General features: G+C 46.5%; 1 protein-coding gene and 1 long non-coding RNA gene across 2 annotated transcripts in view; one reads left to right on the top strand and one right to left on the bottom strand.

The window, feature by feature from the left end:
* LOC135057165 (uncharacterized) overlaps nt 1-22,210 on the top strand; it is a 208,438-nt gene that overhangs the window by 75,215 nt on the left and 111,013 nt on the right. The window lies entirely within an intron of this gene.
* Nucleotides 4,776-16,320, bottom strand: LOC135054737 (uncharacterized). Its single transcript, XR_010243563.1, has 3 exons — nt 16,169-16,320; nt 14,983-15,095; nt 4,776-6,167 (listed from the first exon to the last, which is right to left on the bottom strand). It is a non-coding gene; the product is annotated as an uncharacterized LOC135054737 (long non-coding RNA).

Genomic DNA, 22,210 nt, shown 5'->3' with positions numbered 1-22,210 from the left:
AAAACTCGACAAGGTCAAAAGGGCGATGTAATGGCCGATAAATTTATTTTTTTTACAACTTGTGCAGCGTTTACTGTCCATGTCATAAACTAATACCTTTAGTAACCTTGTGGCGAGTGAAGCGGAGTGGAGCAAGCCACTGTGCCGAAGCGAGCCCGCAAAGGGACACATTTCATCAAATTGACTATCCATGTCACAAACTATCACCATTAGTAACCTTGTGGCAAGCGAAGCGAGCTACCGAGCCTGAAGTATGGTGAGTGAAGCAAGCCCACCAGGGGACACATTTCAACAAATTGTGGTAAGAAAGGTTTAAAAACAAATCCACCCAAAATTGTTTTTGTGTCGACCTTTTGACTGTTGACCTAATGACGGTCTATCTTTTTAACGTCTACTTTCTGTATCACACCTACTGCAGTCACGCTACGCAGCCCTTAAAGTCGCGCCATGCCACTGCGGGACTCAGTAACGCAGAGTGTCACTTTTTGCATTGTTTTCTGCGAAAATATATCTTAGACGCAAAGTAATGTAATATGATGCACGAGTAGCTTCTGCTGATTAAAATGATATGCAGCATACCTATATTTTGTGTGCAATTGCGGCTCTATCTGCATCAGAAATGCCATGTTACAGTGTTTTCCATGAAAACACTGTAGCATAGCATTTTGTATGCAAATTTTGTATGCATTTTAATCAGCAGAAGCTACTCGTGCTTCAGATTACATTACTATGCATCCAAGATGAAAATGCAAGAACAGACACTCTGCATTACCGAGTCCTGCGGCACTCACGCATTATGGCCCTCATTCCGAGTTGTTCGCTCGCAAGCTGCTTTTAGCAGCTTTGCACACGCTAAGTCGCCGCCTACTGGGAGTGAATCTTAGCTTCTCAAAATTGCGAACGATGGATTCGCAATATTGTGATTAGATCTCTCTTAGTAGTTTCTGAGTAGCTCCAAACTTACTCGGCATCTGCGATCAGTTCAGTGCTTGTCGTTACAAACACACCCAGCGTTCGCCCAGACACTCCTCCGTTTCTTCGGCCACTCCCGCATTTTTCCCAGAAACGGTAGCGTTTTTTCACACACACCCGTAAAACGTCCAGTTTCCGCCCAGAAACACCCACTTCCTGTCAATCACATTACGATCACCAGAACGATGAAAAAAACGTGAGTAAAATACCTAACTGCATAGCAAATTTAGAATGAGTGGAAAATCGCTGCGATGCGAAGAAAAATACAGAGCGAACAACTCGGAATGACCACCTATGTGCACCTATGTGTACTGCGACTTGTAGCACAGATGTAAGAGAAAACATCTGTAGTCTTTTACAAACCCACTTCAGCTTTATAATTCAGCCACAATTATTAAGGAGGGACCCTGATGACGACTGAATTTCATTATTTAAACTGCTTAACTGACGACCATCATCTGGGACAGATCTTAAAATATCTCAGATATTAGCTGAGTATAAGTTGTTGCTTGCTGGCTTCCATTATTGTAACTTAGATAAAAAAAAGTTTATCCTTTTTGAAATATCCTGTATTAGTCTCGATATTTAAGGGATGCAATCAATATACAGGCTGTCGGGATCCTGGCATTCAGGAGACCAACGCCGTAATCCCGACACCTGCCCGGTATTCCCACTTGGTTGGTGGGTCCTGATAATGCTGATTAATTACCTTATAACTTTCACTATATGTAGGTAAGAGACTCAGTGAGCAATTGGCGTATGGGGTACCGTAAGGGTACGCACTTAGCGTAGCAGACGCTCAGCCGTGATCGAGACGCACAAGCGGCTCGCTCGCTCACAGCTTTACGCTTGGTATCGAACACGCTATAGGCGGCCGACTACCGTAATGCTATGCTACTAGCGTAGCGGACGCTGTGACCGTGAGGGGAACACGAGCGGCGCAGACGCTCATGGGATGACACTCCGTAAACCTTGTATGCAACACACTGAAAGATTGAGTTTGTATTGAAAACCTTACTACTGAAATACTGCAGCGATATAACGATGCTTAACCTTGTTAATATAAAAGCTGTTTGAGCGATTGAGACGCTCTGAATACCCTCAGATATGTAATAAACACACAATACCTTGCTAAGGCTCCAAAACCTTTACTAACAAGATTTAGTTATATCAAAAGGGGAAATACAGTTAACAGTTCATACACTACAGGCTAACATCAATATCTAACAGAATAACTACACGTAAATACACAATAGCGGCACAATCGCAAACAATAACATACAATGGGGTATATTTACTAAGATCCCGATTTTGACCGAGATGCCGTTTTTTCTTCAAAGTGTCATCTCGGTAATTTACTAAACTCAAATCACGGCAGTGATGAGGGCATTCGTATTTTTTTGGAAGTCCAACAAAAAAATTACGAATGAATACACCATTGGTCAAAACGCGGCTGTTTAAGTATGAATCTCGGTCATTTACTAAGAAGTGCAAAGCAAAAAAAAAACAAAACACTGCCATGAAGAATTACAACTCGTAAAAAAGTGCTAAAAAAAAGCAGACCTGCTTTTTTGAGCCGTGATTGGATAGGCATGCACGGATCCATGAGATCCGTGCATGTATATCAGTGGGAAGGGGTGGGAAAGTGCTTATTTTCTAAAAAAAAATTGCGTGGGGTCCCCCCTCCTAAGCATAACCAGCCTCGGACTCTTTGAGCCGACCCTGGTTGCAGAAATATGGGGGGAAAAATGACAGGGGTTCCCCCATATTTAAGCAACCAGCATCGGGCTCTGCGCCTGGTCCTGGTTCCAAAAATACGGGGGACAAAAAGAGTAGGGGTCCCCCGTACTTTTAAAACCAGCACCGGGCTCCACTAGCTGGACAAATAATGCCACAGCCGGGGGTCACTTTTATATAGTGCCCTGCGGCCGTGGCATCAAAAATCCAACTAGTCACCCCTGGCCGGGGTACCCTGGGGGAGTGGGAACCCCTTCAATCAAGGGGTACCCCCCCCAGCCACCCAAGGGCAAGGGGTGAAGCCCGAGGCTGTACCCCCCCATCCAATGGGCTGCGGATGGGGGGCTGATAGCCTTTGTTGAAAAAGTAAAGATATTGTTTTTAGTAGCAGTACTACAAGTCACAGCAAGCCTCCCACGCATGCTGGTACTTGGAGAACCACAAGTACCAGCATGCGGCGGAAAAACGGGCCCGCTGGTACCTGTAGTACTATTACTAAAAAAATACCCCCAAAAAAACAAGACACACACACCTTGAAAGTAAAGTTTTATTACATACATCCACACAAACATACATACATACTTACCTATGGCCCCACGCAGGTCGGTCCTCTTCTCCAGTAGAATCCAAGGGGTACCTGTTGAATAAATTATACTCACCAGCTCCAGGGTCCCAGGCTCCTCGTAGAATCCCTTTGTAATCCACGTACTTGAATAAAAAAAAAAAAACGGACACCCGAGCCACGCACTAAAAGGGGACCCATGTTTTCACATGGGTCCCCTTTCCCCGACTGCCAGAAACCCACTCTGACTTCTGTCTAAGTGGGTTTCTTCAGCCAATCAGGGAGCGCCACGTTGTAGCACCCTCCTGATCGGCTGTGTGCTCCTGTACTGAGTGACAGGCAGCACGCGGTAGTGTTACAATGTAGCGCCTATGCGCTCCATTGTAACCAATGGTGGGAACTTTCTGCCCTGCGGTTGACCGAAAGTGACCTTACCGCTGAGCAGAAAGTTCCCACCATTGGTTACAATGTAGCGCATAGGCGCTACATTGTAACACTGCCGTGTGCCACCTGTCACTCAGTACAGGAGCACACAGCTGATCAGGAGAGTGCTACAACGTGGCGCTCCCTGATTGGCTGAAGAAACCCACTTAGACAGAAGTCAGAGTGGGTTTCTGGCAGTCGGGGAAAGGGGACCCATGTGAGAACATGGGTCCCCTTTTAGTGCATGGCTCGGGTGTCCGTTTTTTTTTTTTATTCAAGTACGTGGATTACAAAGGGATTCTACGAGGAGCCTGGGACCCTGGAGCTGGTGAGTATAATTTATTCAACAGGTACCCCATGGATTCTACTGGAGAAGAGGACCGACCTGCGTGTGAACATAAGGTAAGTATGTATGTATGTTTGCGTGGATGTATGTAATAAAACTTTACTTTCAAGGTGTGTGTGTCTTGTTTTTTTGGGGGTATTTTTTTAGTAATAGTAATACAGGTACCAGCGGGCCCATTTTTCCGCCGCATGCTGGTACTTGTGGTTCTCCAAGTACCAGCATGTGGGGAGGCTTGCTGGGACTTGTAGTACTGCTACTAAAAACAATATCTTTACTTTTTCAACAAAGGCTATCAGCCCCCCATCCGCAGCCCATTGGATGGGGGGGGACAGCCTCGGGCTTCACCCCTGGCCCTTGGGTGGCTGGGGGGGGACCCCTTGATTGAAGGGGTTCCCACTCCCCCAGGGTACACCGGCCAGGGGTGACTAGTTGGATTTTTGATGCCACGGCCGCAGGGCACTATATAAAAGTGACCCCCGGCTGTGGCATTATCTGTCCAGCTAGTGGAGCCCGGTGCTGGTTTTAAAAATACGGGGGACCCCTACTCTTTTTGTCCCCCGTATTTTTGGAACCAGGACCAGGCGCAGAGCCCGATGCTGGTTGCTTAAATATGGGGGAACCCCAGTCATTTTTTTCCCCATATTTCTGCAACCAGGATCGGCTCAGAGCCCGAGGCTGGTTATGCTTAGGAGGGGGGACCCCACGCAATTTTTTTTAGAGATTTTACAGTGTTTAGTTTAAAATTAAAAAAAAAAATGAACCTCAGCACGGATCACACAGATCCGGCCGATATTCATTTTTAAAAAGTCGGCAGTGTTTTGCTAATCACTGCCGTAAAAAAATGTAAAAAAAACACGAATGACATCGACATCGGAACAAATGAAAATGCAGAATACGACAGCTTAGTAAATTAGTCGTAATCAATTCAAAAAGTTGCAAGTTTACACTTTCGATGTAATTCGTGATTGAACTTTGACCTTTTTCCGAAAATTACGAATGTTAGTAAATATACCCTAATGAGAGAGAGAGAGAGAACGTGGCAAAATGACAGTCAGAGATTAAGAATGGTCACAGAGAGTACTTACACACTGGGGAATGATTTGTTGCGCAGTCCTGGTTTCCAGCTCTGGGTTAGTCAATGATGAAAACCGTTGTGCAGAGAAGACTGAGCTGGGCCAGGCTGGCTGATCTTATATACACTGCTTACAGTACACTACAAAGGGACCTATAATCTCATTGTTCATTGGACACAGGAATGTCTCCCCGCATTATAACCAAAGCACATAGGTTGGTTTGAACAGGTGGGCTGTGACTATATCAAACTGCTCAGGTGGGAGGGAATCTCAGGATTCCCGCCGCATTGATAATGAACCGCAAATATAGTAAATGTCCAGAAACTACTAATAGACATAACTATACGCAGGAGCGATTAATCTTTACCTAACCAGCACCGGATTGTTCCTAATAAAATGTTCTTTAATTAGGTACCAGAAACCACCGCTCAGACCCTATCTGACCCTTTGTATCATGCAAAGAGGAATTCCTCTGTCCAGGGACCAGTTACGATAAACAAACTTACAGTTATTATTAAGGGGAACATTATCTATAAAACATACTATTTGGATTTACTATGTAACGATTGAGTCGCCCGCTAGACGCACGCAAACTCTACCGTAAATGCACATACCACGCGCCTGAGCGCACGGCCGTGGAGGCGCCGGCACGCAACTTCGAATATGCACACGCACGGGAGAGAATGTGCATGTGCAGCGGGCAAGCGCATGGGGTGAATATATGGCAACGTGTAGCATGATATTTTTCCGACTTTGACAGTCCATACCACCGAGTGGAAATAGAACCTGTGGCGAGAGTAGCGAACCACCGGGCCCGATGTGTGGCGAGTGAAGTGAGCCTGTGAGGAACTCACTGTTGGGATTCCAGCAGATGGGATGGTGCTGTCAGGATATCATATGTATCCCATATTTAACACATTATATCCCAGAACCTGGTCACTTGAGTTTTTTTAACCGAAAAACAATAGACCAATGTGACAGCAGAGGTTTTAGGAAATGAGTTGGTCCTTCGTGTCTCCTTCGAACTTGAAACAAGGATTCTTTTGAATTCAACCTTAGAAACATAAAAAGAAATTCTTTCATAGCGTATAACAGTATAATTTATTAATACATCAACAACAAGTACCGTATGTGGCCTTTAACAAAGGCAAAGTTGTCCGCAAGAAAGGTAGGTGTAATTCCTGGGTATCTAACTTCTCCTATGACACTCCAGTGTCTCCACCTCAGGTCACACTCAGCAACAGGTCCTCATCCACCACAAACACGTTTTGACTTACAAGAGTCTTCCTCAGGGTGTAAATCGGTGGCATACTAACATATTTATACAAAAAAAACAACCTTATTTATGCCCACTTCCTTTTAATTAGTGGGCGGGGTCAACAATGACTACTTCCTTATGCATTAAAATTACTTTCAAGTACAATACATTTTAAATATGATTTCTCTTACATCCTAGAGGATGCTGGGGACTCCAAAAGGACCATGGGGTATAGACGGGAACCGCAGGAGCTTGGGCACACTGAAAATACTTTGACTGGGTGTGAACTGGCTCCTCCCTCTATGCCCCTCCTCCAGACCTCAGTTAGACTTTGTGCCCAGGACTGACTGGACACTCACTAGGGGAGCTCTCCTGAGTTTCTCTAGAAAATACTTTTGTTAGGTTTTTTATTTTCAGGGAGACCTGCTGGCTACAGGCTCCCTGCATCAAGGGACTGAGGGGAGAGAAGTCAGACCTACTTCTACTTAGCTAAGGGCTCTGCTTCTTAGGCTACTGGACACCATTAGCTCCAGAGGGTTCGATCACTTGGTGCGCCTAGCTGCTTGTTCGCGGAGCCGCGCCGTCACCCCCCTCACAGAAGCCAGAAGAAAGAAGCCGGGTGAATATGCAGAAGACAGAATACTTCAGTGACGGCAGAAGACTCCAGTAACGAGGTACAGCGCAGCGGTAGCGCTGCGCTCCATGCTCCCACACACTTCACCTACGGCACTTGCAGGGTTAAGGGCGCTGGGGAAGGGGGGGGGGAGCGCCCTGAGCAGCATGTTACTGGGTCTGGGAGCTGGCAAAATGCTTTTCGGTGCCTCTGCACCGTTTTTCAGACCCCCGCTGGCATTTTCAGATTTCAAATTTTAGCGTGCTGATGCGCACCGGAGAAGGGGCGGGGCTTAGCCGCACAGCTCACCAACGCCATTTTCACTCATCCACGCCGCTGCAGAGAACGCTGGCCCAGGACCTCCAAGCTCCACTTCAAGTAACAGGGAGCTAATTGGGGGGGCACAGTTATTGATGCATCATTATTGTTTTCCATAACAGCGCTTTTAACATATATTCTGTTCTGGGATATATGGGCGCTAGGGTGTGAGCTGGCATACTCCCTCTGTGCTTCTCTATCTAGGCTTCCTTGTGGGTCTGTCCCCTAGCTGAGGCGGTGTGTGTGTGTTGGTGTGTCGATACTCCGTGTCGGCATGTCTGAGGCTGAGTGTTATTCCCCGGAGGCTCTCCCCTTCAAAGGTAATGTCTTGTTTGGTGACGGCTTGGCTGATCTGGTGTCTACCGCGACGGCGGGTAAGTCATCTTTTCTTCCTTATGTTCCCACACAACAGAAAAAGACACCACATCAGCAGATGCAGTCCTTTCGTCCCAATAAATACAAGCATGGAAAAGGTTCGTCCTTCCTCGCTTCAAAGGGTAGAGGAAGGGGAAGAAAGATGCCTGCCGTGTCAGGAGCCCAGGACCAAAAGTCCTCCCCTGCCTCTACCAAGTCCACCGCATGATGCTGGGGCTTCCCTGGGGGAGCAAGGACCGGTGGGGGGCCGTCTGCGAATCTTCAGTCAGGTCTGGGTTCAATCAGTCCTGGATCCTTGAGTCCTAGATATAGTATCTCAGGGATAAAAGCTGGAGTTTCTGGAGGTGCCCCCTCACCGGTTTTTCATTTTGGCCTTACCAGTGTCTCTTCCGGACAGGGAGGTGGTGAATGCAGCAATACAAAAGTTGTGTCAGCAGAGGGTCATTGTTCCCGTTCACCCGTCCCAACGGGGGGAGGGGTTCTACTCGAGCCTCTTTGTGGTACCGAAACCTGACGGTTCGGTCAGACCGATTCTGAACCTAAAGTCCCTCATTCCATACTTGAAGGTTTTCAAGTTCAAGATGGAATCTCTTCAAGCTGTGATTTCCAGCCTAGAAGGGGGGGACTTTATGGCGTCAGTCGACACAAAGGATGCCTACTTACACGTCCCAATATATCCTCCGCATCAAGCTTTCCTCTGGTTTGCGGTACAGGATTCTCATTACCAGTTTCAGACGTTACCGTTTGGGCTTTCCATGGCCCCGAGGATTTTCACCAAAGTCATGGCAGAAATGATGGTTCTCCTTCGCAAGCAAGGGGTTACCATTATCCCGTACTTGGACGATCTGCTGATAAAGGCGAGGTCCAGGGAACGGTTGCTGCAAAATGTGGATTTCTCTCTGTCCGTTCTGCGACAACACGGTTGGCTGCTAAATCTGCCAAAGTCTCAGTTGATTCCAACCACTCGGTTGCCCTTTCTGGGCATCATTCTGGACACGGGCTTATGGAAGGTGTTTCTTCCGGAAGACAAAGCTCCGGAATTGCAGACCATGGTCAGGGAACTTCTGAGGCCGAAAAGTGTGTCGGTTCATCAATGTACTCGGGTTCTGGAGAAAATGGTTGCGGCGTACGAAGCCATTCCATTTGGCAGGTTTCATGCCTGGGTGTTTCAGTGGGATCTGCTGAGCAAGTGGTCCGGGTCTCACCTGCACATGCACCGGAAGATAAGTCTATCTCCCAGGGCCAGGATTTCTCTCCTGTGGTGGCTACAAAGTTCTCACCTCCTAGGAGGGTGACGATTCGGCATCCTGGATTGGGTCCTGTTGACAACAGATGCAAGTCTCCGAGGCTGGGGCGCAGTCACCCAGGGAAGAAATTTCCAGGGGAAATAGTTGCTCCAGGAATCTTTTACAACGGCCTGCTACAAGCAAGAAGCCTTCTTCAGGGTCCGCCTGTCCTGATACAGTCGGACAACATAACAGCGGTGGCGCATATAAACCGTCAAGGCGGAACAAGGAGCAGGGCGGCTATAGCGGAGGCCACAAGAATCCTTTGCTGGGCGGAACAGCACGTGAGCGCTCTGTCAGCAGTCTTCCTTCCGGGAGTGGACAACTGGGAAGCAGACTTCCTCAGCAGACACGATCTCCATCCGGGAGAGTGGGCTCTTCACCAAGAGATATTTGCAGAAGTGACGAAGCATTGGGGAACTCCGCTGATCGACATGATGGCGTCTCGCCTCAACAAGAAGCTTCCGAGGTATTGTTCCAGGTCAAGGGACCCCCAAGCCAGTGCAGTGGACGCCCTGGTAACTCAGTGGGTGTTTCAGTCGGTGTATGTGTTCCCTCCGCTTCCTCTCATTCCAAAGGTACTGGGAATCATTCGACGAGCAAGAGTGCAAGTGATTCTTGTTGTTCCAGATTGGCCAAGAAGGGCCTGGTATCCAGAACTTCAGGAATTACTTGTGGAAGATCCTTGGTCGCTCCCTCTAAGAGAGGACCTGTTATTGCAGGGACCATGCATGTTTCCAGACTTACCGCGGCTGCGTTTGACGGCATGGAAGTTGAGCACCAAATCTTAGCTCGGAAAGGTATTCCCGGGGAGATCATTCCCACTCTCCTTAATGCGAGGTAGGACGTTACGGCGAAACATTATCACCGTATTTGGAGAAAGTATGTTTCGTGGTGTGAGACTAAAGCTGCTCCTGCGGAAGAATTTCACTTGGGTCGGTTTCTCCATTTTTTGCAGGCAGGCGTCGATGCCGCCTGAAATTGGGTTCCATCAAGGTGCATATTTCGGCTTTATCTATTTTCTTTCAGAAGGAATTGGCTGCTCTCCCTGAGGTTCAGACTTTTGTGAAGGGAGTGATGCATATCCATCCTCCGTTTGTGCCCCCGGTGGCACCATGGGATCTTGACGTAGTCTTACAGTTTCTTATGTCTTCCTGGTTTGAGCCTTTGCGTAAAAGTTGAATTAAAGTTTCTCACTTGGAAGGTGGTCATGCTGTTGGCTCTGGCATCTGCCAGGCGGGTGTCTGAGTTGGTGGCCTTATCTCACAAGAGTCCGTACTTGATCTTCCATTCGGATAGAGCGGAATTGAGGACTCGTCAACAATTTCTGCCGAAGGTGGTTTCTTTGTTTCACATTAACCAACCTATTGTGGTACCTGTGGCTACAGATGCTGTGGCAGTTCCAAAGTCTCTTGATGTTGTGAGAGCTTTGAAGATATACGTTGCCAGAACGGCGGTGGCCAGGAAAACAGAGGCGCTGTTTATCCTGTATGCTTCCAACAAGATTGGTTATCCTGCTTCGAAGCAGACTATTGCACGCTGGATTTGTAGTACAATTCATCAAGCTCATTCTTCGTCTGGGCTACCGGTGCCGAAATCAGTGAAGGCCCATTCTACCAGGAAGGTGGGCTCATCTTGGGCGGCTGCCCGAGGGGTCTCGGCACTTCAGCTTTGCCGAGCAGCTACGTGGTCGGGTTCAAACACCTTTGCTAAGTTTTACAAGTTTGATACCCTGGCTGAGGAGGACCTCATGTGTGCTCAATCGGTGCTGCAGAGTCGTCCGCACTCTCACGCCTGGTCTGGAGCCTTGGTATAGACCCCATGGTCCTTTTGGAGTCCCCAGCATCCTCTAGGACGTAAGAGAAAATAGGATTTTAGTACCTACCGGTAAATCCTTTTCTCCTAGTCCGTAGAGGATGCTGGGAGCCCATCCCAGTGCAGACGGTTGCTTGCAGTGTATTCTTATTAGTTGCACTGGTTTACGCACGGGTTGTGTATTTGTTGTTTCAGCTTGTTGCTGTAGTTAAATTTATACTGTTATCTGGTTTACTGTTACTCCGGCTGTACGGTATGTTGTGGTGTGGGCTGGTATGTTCTAGCCTTTAGTTTGAACAAAAATCTTTTCCTCGAAATGTCTGTCTCTCCTGGGCACAGTTCCTATAACTGAGGTCTGGAGGAGGGACATAGAGGGAGGAGCCAGTTCACACCCAGTCAAAGTCTTTTCAGTGTGCCCAAGCTCCTGCGGATCCCGTCTATACCCCATGGTCCTTTTGGAGTCCCCAGCATACTCTACGGACTAGGAGAAAAGGATTTACCGGTAGGTACTAAAATCCTATTTAAAAAGGTACATCACCATAAAATATCAGCCGTTTTAACTATATACAAATAATTACACTTCAACAGTGTGATCCAATAAATCTAGAGACTTTATTATACGGGCCGGAAGTGCGTTGCTGTTTTATGGAACTCATCCACTTCCACCACAAAGTATGATCCTCATCTGCTATTGGTGTCTGTGGGTGCATCCACCTAGCTGGAACCTACCCCACTTCCTCCAGACGTAATGTCATGCCCGATTGCTTCCGGTTTCTAACTCCCTTCTTGTGCTAATGAGTAGGCGACCATATAAGGTGTGCGTTCCACCCAGCTGGAACGCTCTCTACTTCCCCCAGACATGGCGTGAAAGCTTGCGCATGTCCGATTGGACTCCCGGCTGGCGGATACAGGATGATGTTTCTAGTGTCCATGACTACCGGAAGCAGCACTTGATGTAAACGTGCTGCCTCCCATTCTTCCTATCCACCAATAAAACATCTTGGTGCATACCATCAATTCTTAATAAGAGGGCATCAACTCCTAAAGAGATGTTTTTTTCTTTTTGAGCATATACTGTAGCAATCATTGAAGTTACATGTAAAATAAGCTGCAACAAATATACTAGATGTAGCCCTGCGCTGCAATGAAAAGCTGCTGGTTTAAAATGAATGGAATTTACCCTTCAAAAATTCCCAAATATGGACTCGTGCAAACAAATAAATGATAAAAAACTAGCGCTGCTGATGTTTTATAAATTATTAAAACATTAAAACAATAGAACTTTCACAATGAAACATCTGATGGGGGAGTTTTAGAAACAAAATGCTTCATCCACAATCTGCCCTCAAATGGCTCCATGTATTTAGAAAGACACGCACATCAATATTCAGCCTCGCATTCCTATAAGGGTATCTTTATAGCTATAGGAAATAGCTGGTGCTCTTTTCAATCACAGTGAACCATAAGAATGACACTTACATTGAAGTTCAGTCTCCTGTCTGCAGTGAGTGGAGAAATAAAAAGAAACCTTTCAGTCCACTCGAAACTGAACTTCAATGTAAGTGTCATTCTTACGGTTCACTGTGATTGAAAAGAGCACCAGCTTTTTCCTATAGCTATAAAGCTACCCTTATAGGAACGTTAGGCTGAATATTGATGTGAGTGTCTTTCTAAATGCGTGGAGCCATTTGAGGGCAGATTGTGGCTGAAGCATTTCGTTTCTAAAACTCCCCCATCAGATGTTTCATTGTGAAAGTTCTATTGTTTTAATAATTTATAAAACATCAGTAGCGCTAGTTTTTTGTTTATTTGTTTGCATGTAAAATAAGCTATTCAACTATACTAGAAAAATTCTATATAAGAATGTAATCAAATATAAAAGTAAAAATATAGTAGTATAAAGGAAGCACTTACTGTTTAACACTCATCCCATGCGTCTAAAAGAATGGACACACATCTCAACATCAAACATGGAGGGAAATTAATATAAGGGGGGATAATACAATGGGAAATACCTGAGAAATATTTATTTTAAATAAACACATTTAACCTCAAATCACTGTTCAAACCAGTCGGTTCCAGGATATTGGCCTCATTAATCACTCTCATTTCTATCTTTGCAAGATGGTTTTTAATTAATTTGACTCTAATTTCCCTTAACCTTCTTTATACTCATTATATTTTAAATCCATGAAATAGAACTTCTGTTTTTACCTAAAATGTTTTGAAAGAGAATGATTTTCAAAGCCCTTTCTTATATTATGAAGATGTTCACCACACCTATCTTTCAATTTTCTAGTGGTTCTCCAAACATAGGGGGTCATTCCGAGTTGATCTCTCACTAGCTAGTTTTAGCAGCCGTGCAAACGCTATGCCGCCGCCCACTGGGAGTGTATTTTAGCTTAGCAGAAGTGTGAACGGTTGTATCGCAGAGCGCCAGCAAAAACATTTTGTGTAGTTTTCACAGTAGCTCAAAACCTACTCAGCGCTTGCGATCACTTCAGACTATTCAGTTCTGGATTTGATGTCACAAACACGCCCTGCATTCGCCCAGCCACTCCTGCGTTTTTTCTGGCACGCCTGCATTTTTCCACACACCCCCTGAATACGGTCAGTTGCCACCCAGAAATGTCCACTTCATGTCAATCACTCTGCGGCAGCCAGTGCGACTGAAATGCATCGCTAGACCCTGTGCAAAACTACATCGTTCGTTGTGCCCGTACGTCGCGCATGCGCATTGCGCTGCATACGCATGCGCAGAACTGCTGTTTTTTAGCCTTATCGCTGCGCTGTGAACAAATGCAGCTAGCGATCAACTCGGAATGACCCCCATAGTGGAGACCATAATTACATAATATAAGTGGGTCGCTGTTATCAAATCCAGAATAGAAAGTTATTGTAAGTAGAAATTAAATTTTCTGTTTTTTTTTAAATCTGACACCTGTGGGATCTACATACATATTGCACATCTATGGAAGTATTTACTTTTAATTCTACTTGATCTTTTTTAGTGCTTTTACCTTTTTTTTATTTTTTTTATTTTCCACTTTTCTGTAATCAAAACGTGTTATTTTTCCTGGAATTCTCTCTTTAACAGCTTAGCTGACTATTTCCTCCCCCCCAAAAAAAACGCTCAGAAATTGTTGTTGTTTTTTATGAGTGAATTAGGTGAAGAACCTGAATTTAACCCTATCCCGAATGATTTTACTTAAAAATAATGAAATTAAATAAATAAATCAGTTTTCTCAAGCTTCGGAACATTGGTCTGGAAGACCGTAACATCGGAACATTGTTAACATTGCAACGTTACTGTATACACCCAAGACATCTGCCAGGTACACAGGGGGAGGATGGGGTGGGGGGGCACAGGTTGTTTTACACTTTCCCAACAGCTGCTATTGCTTGCAGCCACTAGGTGGGGGGTCCTGCCGTGCTGACCGATCAGCAATGCTGAGGAGAGGGTGCGGGGAGGCAGGAAGTTACCCTTCCCTGCAGCTACTAACACTCTCTATCTGACTGGTTGCATCCTGTGCCACCAGGTCAGATAAAACACTTGCTGGTGTGGTCACATCTGATGCCACCATGCCAGGCAAGTGGTTAAGGATGGGGTCCACTAAAGCCCTGGGCTAAGGAGGACTACAAGATTAGATCCATTCATATAAGTTTCTCTGGTGTTGGAACCCCAAGATATGCTGAAAGGACATTTGCTGCCCAGTACATTACGTTTTCTTTTAAGATTAACCCCAAATTGGAGCGCAGGTTCCATTTCACTAGTGTTAGTAGTTTAGTGATCACTACTGGGAATTCAGCCGCACCCATTGGTTGAAGCATGGAGAATCATATAACATTTATTTATTTAGGAACCCGTCAACCCGTTTATTCACAAGTCTTCCCTCCTTATGTCCAGCAGACCACTGTGGCAGAATGAATTAGTTCAAAGAATTCTTTATGCACATTATAAAGTATTCAGAGGCGTAACTAGGGTTTTTGGAGCCCAGGGCAAGATTGGGAATGGCGCCCCCCCTCCCCAAGGGAAAAAATTTCTAAAAAGAAACGTGAGCGCGCGTCGCAGACGCGCGCCGAAAAATGGGCGTGGTCACATGCCAGAAGGGGCATGGTCACTGAAAATGGGGCGTGCCAATATGACACGCCACCTGTTTCATGTCACACTGGGAACATTGTTTTCAATTCAAATGCACCTTACCTGTATGATGGTTTCTCATATGGAACCTCTAAAGAACTGTATCCTCTAAGGCAGACGGCGTCTTCAGTCGGTATTCACTATTCATGTAGGAGATCACACCGTCCAGAAGATGCCTGTTTGTGTAGGAATATAATTTAGGTCAGCATCATACAACAGCGGTTCAGCCATCCTGCCCTATGTCAAATCCTGCCCTCTGCGTCTCTCAGGCACACCATCTCTCCCTGCATCTCTCAGCCACACCATCACCTCCTTATGCGACATCCCTCAGCACACTATCACCCCCTCTGCGTCATCTCTCAACACGCCATCACCAACCCTCTCTATACACAATCTTCTCTCACCCTGCGTCGTCTCTCAGCACACCATCTCCCCTGCGTCTTCACATGTTCCGCCTGTGTCTCTCATCATACCCTTTTCCTTCTGTGTCAAACAGCCTCCTCAACTTCATTCTGTCCCCACCCCCTCCTTCATTCTGTCTCTCTGTGTGTCTTCTCCCACACACACTTCTAAGCCTCTCGTGTGTCACCTTCCCAAAGCCCCACGCCCAGAGCCGTCTCTTCCTATGGCCTCAATGGGCAGTTGACTGTGGTGCCAGGCTGCCACTGTGGGGGAGAGGACTATGCAAGGCTACAGCAGAGGATCCACAGTAGACACAGGGGCAGAGGCTGCAGGTGGGAGGGGAGACAGGTGAAGAGGCTGAGACATACTTTAGGCAGAGGCTGCTGTCAGGAGTTGAGACATGGAGAGGCTGTGGGCAGGTCCCAAGTGCACCAGGATTCCAAGGGCCCATTGCTGATTGCCTACTTTCCCCCCCCCTCTCCCCCTCATCCTTCCTTCCCTCCCATTCCCTCCCTCTCCCTTCCTTCCAGGAATACAGCAAACCCCCCTTGCCCTCCGCTAGGGGCCCCAGGGCATTGGTTTGACCAGGGCCTACAGTAATGTTAGGATGCCGACGCCGCAGGTGGAGGAGAGACCGCCGGTCACCGGAGTCCAGACTCACTGGGCAGGCAGGAGAGGAGAGGCGCATGCTGTGCTCTTCTCTCTCTGACACCCGGTGTCTGCAAGGTGGCGGCCCAGTGGTACTGCATACCGGCTGGGAATTTCTTACCGGTACGCAGTACCACCCCATACCGCCACACTTGCAGCACTGATCACACACCACCTGTAAATTTTGCATGCACCTTACCTATATGATGGTTTCTCACAATGTGGAACCTCTGAAGAAATATATCATCTAAGGCAGACGGCGTCTTCAGTCGGTATTCAATAATCATGTAGGAGATCCCATTGTCCAGAAGATGCCTGGTTGTGTAGGAATATTATTTAGGTTAGCATCATACAACAGCGATTCAACCAGACTTACATCCTGTTCCCTGTGTCACAACCTGCCCCCTGCATCTCTCAGCCACACCATCATCTCCCTCCTGCGTCTCTCAGCACACACCATCATCTCCCCCCCCCTGCGTCTCTCAGCACACACCATCATCTCCCCCCTCCTGCGTCTCTCAGCACACACCATCATCTCCCCCCTCCTGCGTCTCTCAGCACACACCATCATCTCCCCCCTCCTGCGTCTCTCAGCACACACCATCATCTCCCTCCTGCGTCTCTCAGCACACACCATCATCTCCCTCCTGCGTCTCTCAGCACACACCATCATCTCCCCCCTCCTGCGTCTCTCAGCACACACCATCATCTCCCCCCTCCTGCGTCTCTCAGCACACACCATCATCTCCCCCCTCCTGCGTCACTCAGCACACACCATCATCTCCCTCCTGCGTCTCTCAGCACACACCATCATCTCCCCCCTCCTGCGTCTCTCAGCACACACCATCATCTCCCCCCTCCTGCGTCTCTCAGCACACACCATCATCTCCCCCCTCCTGCGTCTCTCAGCACACACCATCATCTCCCCCCTCCTGCGTCACTCAGCACACCATCATCTCCCCCCTCCTGCGTCACTCAGCACACACCATCATCTCCCTCCTGCGTCTCTCAGCACACACCATCATCTCCCTCCTGCGTCTCTCAGCACACACCATCATCTCCCCCCTCCTGCGTCTCTCAGCACACACCATCATCTCCCCCCTCCTGCGTCTCTCAGCACACACCATCATCTCCCCCCTCCTGCGTCACTCAGCACACACCATCATCTCCCTCCTGCGTCTCTCAGCACACACCATCATCTCCCCCCTCCTGCGTCTCTCAGCACACACCATCATCTCCCCCCTCCTGCGTCTCTCAGCACACACCATCATCTCCCTCCTCCTGCGTCTCTCAGCACACACCATCATCTCCCCCCTCCTGCGTCTCTCAGCACACACCATCATCTCCCTCCTCCTGCGTCTCTCAGCACACACCATCATCTCCCCCCTCCTGCGTCTCTCATCACCATCTCCCCCCCTACATGTCTCTACCACATCATCATCATCATCATTTCCCGCACAAATAGCTGTCACTGTATATATAGGTGTCAAGGTACGTAGGTCAGTGAACGTATAGATGTAGGGGTGTGTATGTCAGTGTATGTATAGATGTCAACGTATAAATAGGTGTCAGTTTGTGCATGTCAGCATATAAATAGGTGGGTATGTATAGGTGTCAGCATGTGTATGTTAGTGTGTGTTTGCCATTGTATGTATAAGTGTCAGCGTGTGTATATCAGTGTATGTGTAAGTGTCAGCGTGTGTATATCAGTGTATGTGTAAGTGTCAGCGTGTGTATATCAGTGTATGTATAAGTGTCAGCGTGTGTATATCAGTGTATGTGTAAGTGTCAGCGTGTGTATATCAGTGTATGTATAAGTGTCAGCGTGTGTGTATATCAGTGTATGTATAAGTGTCAGCGTGTGTATATCAGTGTATGTGTAAGTGTCAGCGTGTGTATATCAGTGTATGTATAAGTGTCAGCGTGTGTATATCAGTGTATGTGTAAGTGTCAGCGTGTGTATATCAGTGTATGTATAAGTGTCAGCGTGTGTATATCAGTGTATGTGTAAGTGTCAGCGTGTGTATATCAGTGTATGTATAAGTGTCAGCGTGTGTGTATATCAGTGTATGTATAAGTGTCAGCGTGTGTATATCAGTGTATGTGTAAGTGTCAGCGTGTGTATATCAGTGTATGTGTAAGTGTCAGCGTGTGTATATCAGTGTATGTATAAGTGTCAGCGTGTGTATATCAGTGTATGTATAAGTGTCAGCGTGTGTGTATATCAGTGTATGTATAAGTGTCAGCGTGTGTGTATATCAGTGTATGTATAAGTGTCAGCGTGTGTATGCCAGTCTATCAGCATGTGTATGTCGGTGTATTTATAAGTGTCTGTGTGTGTATATTGGTGTATGTGCAAGTGTCAACGTGTGAATGTCAGTGTGCTAGCATATGTATGTTGATGTAAGTAGAATTGTCAGCGTACGTATAGGTGTCACCGTGTGCATGTCAATGTACATATAGGTGTCAGCATGTGTATGTCGGAGTAAATATAGGTGTCAGCATGTGTATGTGGTGCTGTTACATATGTGTGTGCGTGTGTGTATGTGTGATATACGGTACTGTACCAGAGTTGTATTATACACACTAACAGCACCCATAGGAAACTATTGCAGATCTACAGTGTACAGTATGTAAAACAGCACCCTATCGGAGACACATACATGACACACACAGTACATGATACATACATGTCTCGCACACACACACACACACACAGCACATAATACATACATGACACACACACACTACATAATACATACATGTCACACAGAGAGCACATAATACATACATCATGTCACACACACTACATACATGTCACACACAGAGCACATAATACATGTCACACACACAGAGTACATAATACATACATGTGACACACACACACACTGTACATAATACATACATGTGACACAGAGAGCGCTTAATACATATACATCATGTCACACACACTACATAATACATACATTATACACACACAGAGAGTACATAATATAAACAAGGAACACACATACAAAATACATAAAGTATATGTGGCACACACATTAGACAGACCTGGGCACAGATCTGTACTGGTAATGAGGCTCCAGCCCCGCTGGCTCAGGTATTGAGGAAGGCAGCGACCACCCCCCAGATAGGCCAGCCCGAAGCAGGCCTCCAGCAGCAGCACTGCAGCAATGCCTCCTTGTCCCCATGGCTGAGGCCGGCCGGGAAGAGCGCTGATGCAGAGAGGGCGGCCGGGAAGAGCGCCGATGCAGAGAGGGAGCTCGGCGGAACCAGCAGTGAGAGACACCACAGGAACAGGCAGCTGTAAGAGACGGCAACACCTGTCCCGTCCAGCATCGCACGGACACGCGTCTTCAGCCGGGAGGCCCTTGTGCGCACGGCAACCTGTTCGTCTGACAACAGCTCCCGCAGGGGCATCGGGGGCCACAGTAGCAATAGGATGCAACATAAAAATCACACTGACTGTATACACTGCCCTGGTGGCGCCCCCCACTGTCTGGTCTGCATATAGCGCCCAGGGCACGTGCCCTGCTCGACCCACCCTAGTTACGCCTCTGAAAGTATTAGAACTATCCAAGTCTAATCCCCAGAACAGAAATCTACATTAACTGCCCTGTCCACAAACCTGTTAACCCATAGCTCCGGGAATTTATACCGGATTCTATGGGTTAATGCGCATAGCAGGTAATTTACCGCGCAATGAAAAGGGGCTTTAATTGAATAGGACCAAGCCTTTTACCGATGCAGTAAATGATTGCACCTAATTGAATCCAGCCCTCTATCTCCAGCTCATTGCCGGATTATATATTACTTAGGACACTATATAACGACAGAGTGGTCTGTGATCACTGTACAGAGGGACAGTTTAATTGTCAGCTAAAATTGAAGGTTTGGAGCTTAGGCAAATTTTCTTGTGCTGCAAAAACGTTTCCATCTCCCATTTTAAAACCAGACTCCAGAATCAATTTCTGTCACTGCCATAGGCAAGCGCAGGAAGGGGCTTCTGGTTGCCTGGAAACTCCTATTGGCGAGTGGGTCAAATTATGACAACAATAGCAGTGGTATATAATACTATTACTAGAGCTGCCACCACATCATGCACTGTAAGGAAAAGAGCAGAGCTGCAGCACATGCCCATTAGTAGCAGCTTCTTCTACCAAGTTTGATATGTGTTTGGATCTGACTCTATCAATGCACTGGACCAGAGAGTAGCTGCCTGGAAGAAGAGACAGGAGCCTTACCATGAGGTGGGAGAATGTGTGCTTAGAAAGTGTATACAAAGACCAATGTTTACATTAAAGTCAATGGTTGGTACTAGGTTCTTCTACCGCTCCCCCAGACTCCCGCTCTTGATCCAATGTTCTACAGAGTGCAAAATTGTGAACTGTATTTGGAAAGCTCCCCCCACTAGAAATCCTGCATTTGCCACTGACTACAGTAATACATTTTGATAAAGACGAAATTGGGGTAATTTATCACTTTTTTTTATTTTGCCTAAAATTGATGGTTTGGAGCTACGGTAAATTTTCTTGTGTTGCTAAAACTTTTCCATCTCTCATTTGAAAAGCAGGTACCAGGGTCAACTTCTGTCACATTTTTTTAAGCAACCCCAAATTCAATGTTTCAGTCAGGACTGACGTTTTTCATATCATTTGTTTTAGTTCAGGAGAGTGCTGGTCTTGGTGGCTATTTTTGGATAGTGGAATAATACAATGGCTTAGTTAACAATACTGTAACAATTGTGCATTTCTGGAAGAAAGCATGAGACTTTCCCCTCTTCATCTACACATACTTGCAATTTATTTTTAAGGTGGTGCCTAAAAACCATGACCGCCATTTTCAATATAGTGCTCCTGAGGAAGCTGGATGTTTTCTACCCAGTGAAATGCATTGAGCTTACTCCACTCCCTACTACCCATTTGGACTTCTGTTCTTCATCTTGACACTATTTGGACATATGCTCCACCCTGGGACTTTGCACTGTAGCACCTATGCCTCTATCATCCCTCCAGCTATTTATGGATTATTCATAAAGCGGAGCTATCATCAATGGATTGTTGCCAATTCACATCCGGTAAAATATATGCCTTTACAGTGACTATTTCTGATTGGAGAAGGTTCTAGCAAGTTTTTGGAACTATATACAGGAGTACATAAGTGGATTTTCAACCAATAGTTCATCATATATAGGTGGTTATATACAGTACAACTTTAGTTTCTCATATAAACATTGTATCTGGATTTTTTATATTTTTTTTAATCTTTTTATCTGTCATGTATCTTACATAATAAATTGTGATTATTTTTTTTATAAAACAATCCGTCCAATTTGTTGTGTATCTTCTATATATATAAAATCGGGTTCCGGTATGACTGGTCAACGATGTTAAGGTTGACGGTCATTAGGCTGACCACTATTGGTCGACACATGACATGTTGACACACGAAACAGTCGACATGGGTTTTTGAACAGTTTTTTGAGTCATTTTTTCCGTAACATGACCAGGAACCCCAATTAGTGTACCACGTCCCCTTGCAGAACGCTCGCCATGCTTCGGGCATGGTGCCTCGCTCCACTACCGCTGCGCTCGGCACAGGTTACTACCCCAATCGTAGTCCACGTGGATGGTAAAGTATGAAAAATGTAAAAAAAACAAAACAAAAACCTTTTCATACGTCGACCATTTTCATGTGTCGAATGCCTAATGCAATTTACACCAAACTTGGTACACATGCTTTACAATCTGAAAATAAATACCTTGGGGGGTTAGACACCGCTAGCATCCCTGGGGGTGGGGGTGGGAAGGGGGTGACATGTAAGAATGCATAGTTTTTGGGAATAACTCTAGAATGCCTGGAACAATTTACACCAAACCTGGTACACATATCTCTTACAATATGGGAAAAAATACTGTGGGGGTAAGACAGCTCTAGCACCCCTAGGGGTCGAGGTGGGAAGGGGGTGACGTGAAAATCCATAGTTTTCAGGCATAACTCTTGAATGCCTGGAACAATTTACACAGAGGCACACATGGGGATGAGCAGAAGCACACATGGGTAGGAGCAGAGGCACCCACAGGTAAGGATACAGGCACACACAGTAAGGGCAGAGGCACACACCGTAGGGGTAGAGGCACCCACAGGTAAGAACAGAGGCACCCATGGGTAGGGACATAGGCATACGAGTACGGGCAGAGGCACCTACGGGTAAGGGCAGATGCACACACGGGTAGGG

This window comes from Pseudophryne corroboree, chromosome 3 (assembly GCF_028390025.1).
Source record: "Pseudophryne corroboree isolate aPseCor3 chromosome 3, aPseCor3.hap2, whole genome shotgun sequence".
Taxonomy (NCBI): Eukaryota; Metazoa; Chordata; class Amphibia; order Anura; family Myobatrachidae; genus Pseudophryne; species Pseudophryne corroboree.
Note: the sequence above shows the minus strand (reverse complement) of the source record. Positions and strands in the feature narration are given on the sequence as shown.